Here is a 7,029-nt window from a genome sequence, read left to right as displayed (position 1 = left end):
CTGGAGGACATTGGTGGGACCTCAGAAACAAAGTCTCTCTCTGACCTTCTCCTGGCCTTTTTTCTCCTGCTCCCTTTTCTCCCCCAGGGCAGGCCATGGAAACTAGAATTCCTCTTCTCCAAGACGGGTCATAGAAACTAGAAATATTACTCTCCCCCTCCCCCACCTTTCTGTGTAGGAGTTGGCCATAAAGAAATTCTCTGACCTATCTAGTTTGACTGTGGGTCATAAGACCCCCATTTCAGAAAGAGTCCTGCCCCATACCCAGGAGGAAGGAATGCTGCACAAAGAAGCCAAGAAGAATCTGAACAGGCAAGCCTTGCTGGGTTTCTCCACCAAGACTATTGGTATTAGATCATACCCTTTAGTCCAGTCACATTTCTACATGGCTGTTCATGCTTCATTAGTGCCTATCGAATGAAGTCTTCATAAAAAGCACAAGAGGACAAAGTACAACTGAATTTGTGGAGGATTGTAGAAAGGTGAAAAATAACTCATCCACATGCCAGGAGGGTGGCACACCCCAACTCCACAGGAATGGAAGCTCCTGTACTCAGTACCCTTCCAGACCTCACTCTATGTATCTCTTCATCTGGCTGTTTATATGTAGTCTTTAAAATATCCTTTATGAATAAAGGGGTAAATGTAAGTAAGTGTTTCCCTGAGTTCTGTGTGTTTTTCTAGCAAATTATTTGAGCCTAAAGAGAGGGGCTGCGCGAAACCTAATTGAAGCAGGTCAGTTAAAAGTTCCAGAGGCCCAGATTTGAAACTGATGTCTAAAGTTGAGGCAGTCTCGTGGGACTAAGCCCTCAGTCTGTGGGATCTGATACTTTCTGCAGGGAGATAGCTTCAGAACTGAAGTGGATTAGAGAACACTCAGCTGGTATGCACTGCAGAATTGTTTACTTGCTTGTTGGTGAGAAGAAATCCCAATACATTTGGTCACAAGTTTTCTGTGTTGGTTGTTGTGGTACAAGAGCCAAAGAAAAACTGTTTTTTTTCCACACAATCAGCGTCAGAAGTGGGGTTGTGAGAATATAATGACAGAAGCTGAGTTTGTTTCTCTACACACATAAAAGACAAAGAAAGGTCAAGGAATTATTCCGTATTAAAAACTGGAGAGACATGACAAGTAAATGTAATGCATCATCTTGGATTAGCACTTTGACCAAGGAAAGAAAATAACCATAAAAGACATTATTGGGACAACTGATAACATTGGACTATGGCGTAGATTATAATATTGAAACAATGTCAAATTTCTTGATTGTGACACATTTACTGAGGATGTATAAGAGGAAATCATCACTCTGAGGAAATACATACTGACATATTAAGAGGTAAAGGAGAATGGTATTTGCAAATTACTATCAAATAGGAGAAGGAGAAGGAGAGGAAGAGAAAAACAGAATGATAAGGCAAACGTGATAAAATGTTAATTGGTGAATTTGGGTAAAGGGCACTTTGGGAGTTCTTTGTAATATTCCCAGTTTTCAAGTGTGAAATTAAATAAAATAAAATTTTAAAACACAAATATAAAATTCAACAATAACTACATCAATATCAATAACCACACTTTTTCTATGTATTTAATGAAATAAAATGTTTTCTATTGCCAAATTCTGTTGGGATGAGCAGCCAATGTATAATTTTGTATCTTGTTATAAGAAGGATTAAAAAAAATTAAAGCAGGTCAAAATGGCTGGCAAGCAGGCCATTTCAGCATCAGGCAAGTGGCTGGATCATATTCAAAAATGGTATTACAATGCTGCAGGATTCAATAACCTGAGGTTAATGTGAGATGATACAATATATGACGATGAAGACGTAAAACAAGCCATAAGAAGGCTTCCTGAGAACCTTTATAATGACAGGATGTTTCACATTAAGAGGGCACTGGACCTGACCATGAAGCATCAGATCTTGCCTAAAGAGCAGTGGACCAAATATGAAGAGGAAAATGTCTACCTTGAACTGTATCTGAAAGAGGTTATTCGGGAAAGAAAAGAAAGAGAAGAATGGGCAAAGAAGTAATCAAGTAGTTGAAGTCTGTGGATGCAGCTGTTATGAAGATGGTTAAACCTGAAACAAACAATGTTAAGAATTATTTGGTCTGTAGATGTTTTACTTTAAATAAATGTCTATTGTAATGGCTGGAGTTTTTGAATTCCAAACCTTATACTGAATAACTACTGAATCCATTTACTGTTAAATATTTTTTCCAAACTTTCAAGATATTTTCAGTCGTGTTTAAGTGCTTTCTGGGGCTCAGAGGCCACTTTATCAGTTTTCCTCACTGGTTAGATAGCCTATCAGTTTATGGAAGGATATAACTTCCGTAAGTTACATCCTTATGGAAGCTACTAAATAAAAGAAGGGGGTATGCATCCCCTAGTTTGCCAGGATTCAGAAACAGCCTCTTCACTGCTATCTGAATAGATTTGATTTTGCATCCTATCATTTAAAAAGAAATTATGTATGCACCCCAACATAGGTATACTTAAGTAATATATATACTCCTGTGCTAACATGTAGACTAGGAAACAAAAAGTAGACACTAGAAAAATAGAAGTACAAAGACAAATCATACTTGTCCCCATATCCCGGTGACTTTTCCACTTTGGAAATGATTGTTATAAAGTTTAAGGGTTGGATACTAATCAGTTAAATGTTTTAAGATTGTAAGGTAATTTTTAAAAATATAAATTAGAATCATTGGCCAGGTGCGGTGGCTCATGCCTGTGGTCCCAGTGCAGTAGGAGGCTGAGGCGGGTGGATCTCCTGAGGTCAGGAATTCGAGACCACCCTGGCCAACATGGTGAAACCCCATCTCTACGAGGGATGTGGAAAATTGGCAGGGTGTGGTGGTGGGCGCCTGTGGTCCCAGCTGCTCGGGAGGCTGGGACAGGAGAACTGCTTGACCCCGGGGGGTGGAAGTTGCAGTGGGCCTAGATCACACCACTGCACTTCAGCCTGAGCGACAGTGGCTCCATCTCAAAAAAAAAGAAAAAATTATAATTATTCAATATTGTCATCATTTCCACTCCTAAATTCTGAAATGCTTTCTCTGGTGGAGCTGAGAGTCTGGAGCCACAGCTAGTAGAGAAGGAAGAGTAGGACCTGCAGCCTCCCTAGTTTTCCAGGACAAGTCATTGCTGTGTGCAGCAGGAATGCCTTACACCTCAAATAACAAAACGGTGTGAAAAACAAATTTGAGTTACATTTAAAATTTGTAAAGCAATGAGAAATGTGTGTATCATAAAGAGCATCTTTAAATTTTTGCTAAAATATTAAGCCTCTTAAGTTCCCTAAGAATCCCACCCCCACTTTTTTTTTGCTAGTCAGATTATTTTTCTAAACCTATCTTGAAATCATGTCAGTTTTCTTCTGTCTGGTTCAAGACGACTAGATCATTTGATAATGGTTTTGCTCAGGTCACACTGTGACAAGGTTTTAGTATAGTCCTACTTTGCAGAAGGAGGCAGAGAAGATGGACTGTCTAGAATCCCCTTTAAAAGTATTTGTCTTTTCAGAAAATTTTCCTGAGTAGATCTCTCCAAAGGTTCTTTTAATTGTGATTTCAAGATCACTTTTGCAGGACTCTGGTCTATTTGTTCAGACATCTACTGTGCACAATTACAAGGAGACTAGAACTGAGGCATCTCAAAGAGCACTGTCAAGGTATGTAGGGAGCTGGGTGGGTGGAGGGAGGCTGCGTTCTGACCCTAGAAACCATGCTTACGAATGCGGTTAATGTTTAAAGCAAGTCTAAGGGCACTGCTGAAGGACAGGGGAACAAATAGAATGGACTAAGATTGAGGTATAACGGAACCCCCAAGCTATCCACCTGCTCAAGGTAAAAAGTGTGGTATTACGTAGGGCAACCTCTGATTTTGTGAAAGTTCTTCCTAAAGCCAAAGTGAATGCCTATTCTATGTCTCCAGATTACTTCACTCTTCTAAATGAGAACAAGTGTGCAAAAGTTCTTTGAACACTAAATCAATGTCTTGTATTCATTATAAATTACGGTTATCGCCCTGCTTGTTATGAAAACTAAGAAAGTAGATCTAGTATTTTGCTCACATAGGTGAATGGGTGAGAATTTGTTAATCCATCAGTGAAGTCCTTCCATTTGAAAGAGAGGGCCTTTCTATTATCGAAAGCTGTCCTGTGTGAAAAATCACCATGAGAGTGCCTGAAACACACAGGCTTGTCGTCCTGTAGACAGAATGGTAGAGTGATTCAGAGCTAATTCTGGGTTAGACTGCACAGGTCTGAATTTAATTGCTAACTGTGTAGTGCTTTAGGAATACAATTTAACCTCTCTGTGCTTCCGTTTCTTTGGCCCTAAGATAGAGCTAATGATAGAAACCTACTTTACACAGTTGTGAAAATTAACTGACTACATGTCAAGGACTAACAGTCTCTGGCACATAGTATACCTAATGTAAATTATGTGATGAGAAGTGAGAAAGAATAACTTGGGAAAACTCTGAATATCATCAAAGTTGAATAGCTAACCAGTAGCTAAGGTCCAAGGTCCCCTCTCTTCCTTCTATGTGGCACTCTTGTTTCTGGTCCGTCTACTCCCCTTGGGTGTCACCTGCTTGAGTGAAGTACCTGTTGGAGATGAGAAGAGTGGAACTGGATCTGCATGACAGCTTTGATTAGGATGGAGCTAAGACTTGGCTATCTCCCTGTTTTGTGTTTTGGATGGGTGACATTTTAAAACTGCCAACATTAAAATCCTGCTAATTTGCTTTGTACAGTTTAAAATGTTTGATATCTTTTATTGTTTAAAGTTTGAGACTGGTTTTGAATATACGGTTTTCCTACATCTTGAAGAAGTATATGTTTGTACTCTGAAGTGGTCTATGTTCTGTTTTTCTATTTTACTATACTTTGCGAAAAACAGATGGCTGGCTTACGTTCACTGTTGTAGTGCACTACCTAGCATCACTCAGCTTTCCTGTTGTCAAGGTGTAGGAAGCAGCATAAGGGATGTTGGGACTTCAGACCCCCAATTGCCAACTCTGGTCCTAGTTCCAGATTCCATGGAAATATTTGGTAACATTCCTGCACTGAGCTATCATGGTCTGAATATTTATGTGATGCTCTACAAGTGGTACCAAAATGTTAGTGATGGAATTTTCACTAAAGGGACCTTTTCCTGTTTTTAAATTCTAGAATCTTAGTACATCCAAAGTGTACATTTTGGTAATTATTTCATTTAGCTATTTACTTTAAGGACTCTCTTTGAAAGCATTAACTCTGCACTAATTTTGACTTATGAAAAGATTCAGCAGTAAGAATAAAAACTGGGCCAAAGCCCAAAGTAATAATCCTTCACAAATAGGATGGAGTTTTAAAAATATGGGCATCCTGTGTGTAGCTTTGAAAATAACCAAAGTACTTGGAATTAAAAAGTTAGGTGAACATAAAAATTGGCATAACCAAATCCTTGACAGACTGATGGATGAAAAGCAGATGGGTTTACACTGTATGGGAGGAGGCATGGATTTTAGGAAGGATAGCATCAGAGAGGGATGGTTAGAAAGTGAACAAGACACATTGCTCTTTGGAAAACAAGTCCCTTTAAGGCATGAAATTCTGCCACTAGGTGGATGCCCTATAACTTTACAACTTAGGATACATCGCACCAGCACTATGGAAGATTTCTCCATTTAGCACCCCACCAACTCTCTCTCCTCCTTCATTTTTCAGGATGACAACACCTTAGAGGTTTATGGCCATTAGGAGACCTTACTACTAAGCTATATACTGATGTAATGAAATCTAATATATGTTGTGCAATGGATTATGAGTTATTTAGTTTCAGGATTTTATTACTTCAATCAGTTATGACCATATTTCCTTTTAAATGATTGCTCACTCTTTAAACATACCAGATGACTATATAAGGAACACATAATAAAGTCTATAGATATAAAAAAAATTAAAGCAGAAAAAAAGATAAAATTAAACTAGAATGGGAGTAATGATTTCATAATATAATTTTTAAAAGAGGAATCCCATATGATTTGAAGTTGAAAAAAAACCCCATGGGTCAAAAAAATTATGAGACATTTAAAAATAATAAATGTTGAATGATAAAAATACTATATATAAAAGCCTGCAAAATATTTCTAAAGTGGTAGAAGAAAATTTATAGTTCTAAATTCTTATTTTACAGAAGAACATTGAAAATTAAGAAGCTAAAGATCCAACTCAATAAATTAGAAAAGAACAACAAAAGCAAAGTAGAAGAAAGTTCAATATAAAATAAAAGTCAAAATGATTAAAATAGGAAACAAAATATCCAATGATGAGGCTTGATGAAAGCAAAAGCAAGAAATACATTAGAAAATTGATTACTGTAATTTATCTCATGGTCACAGTGTGATATTAAGGGTGAAAAAAAGGATATGAACATGGCAGTACCTATAGACGGGAAAAGACTTCATAATATTTGTAATAAAACCTCTCAGCAAGCTAGGAATGTAAGAAAAGTTCTTAACTTGAGAAAGACAATCTACTAAAAAAGGTGAAACTTTTGTAGAATTTAGGAACAAAATAAGGAAATCCTCTACCAATGCTATTGTTCCTCTTTGTACTGAAGATCCTAGCTAGCACAGTAATACAAGCTAAAGAAATATTGGAAAGAAACTGTCATGATTCAAAATATAATTAATTAACAGATAATCCAAGAAAATCTATAAATTATTAGAATAAATAGAATTTAAGAAGGTTACAGCATATAAAATCAATATACAAAATATTAATCATATTCCCATTTACTAGAAGCAATTAGAAGATATAGTTAAAAGATGGCATATTTCACAGTAATAATAGAAACTATAAGGTAATTACAAGTGAATCTAACAAAGCATTTCTTCAGATTACACTATTATTATGAATATGTTTTCATATAATGTAGAATACAGTTTCAATTTTATCATTTGCTGCTATCTTTTATGTTTTGTTTGGCTACTTTTAAATGTGTCAAAACCAACTAGTTTTTTTCTCTTC

General features: G+C 36.9%; 1 pseudogene across 1 annotated transcript; it reads left to right on the top strand.

Annotated features, from left to right (window-relative positions):
* The first annotated feature begins 1,621 nt into the window (after window positions 1-1,621).
* LOC108522619 (cytochrome b-c1 complex subunit 7 pseudogene) lies at window positions 1,622-2,063 on the top strand (annotated as a pseudogene). The gene has a single exon (XR_001883547.1). The product of XR_001883547.1 is annotated as a cytochrome b-c1 complex subunit 7 pseudogene (transcript).
* Window positions 2,064-7,029: the final 4,966 nt, after the last annotated feature.

This window comes from Rhinopithecus bieti, unplaced genomic scaffold (genome assembly GCF_001698545.2).
Source record: "Rhinopithecus bieti isolate Rb0 unplaced genomic scaffold, ASM169854v2 scaffold_67551, whole genome shotgun sequence".
Classification (NCBI taxonomy): domain Eukaryota; kingdom Metazoa; phylum Chordata; class Mammalia; order Primates; family Cercopithecidae; genus Rhinopithecus; species Rhinopithecus bieti.
Note: the sequence above shows the minus strand (reverse complement) of the source record. Positions and strands in the feature narration are given on the sequence as shown.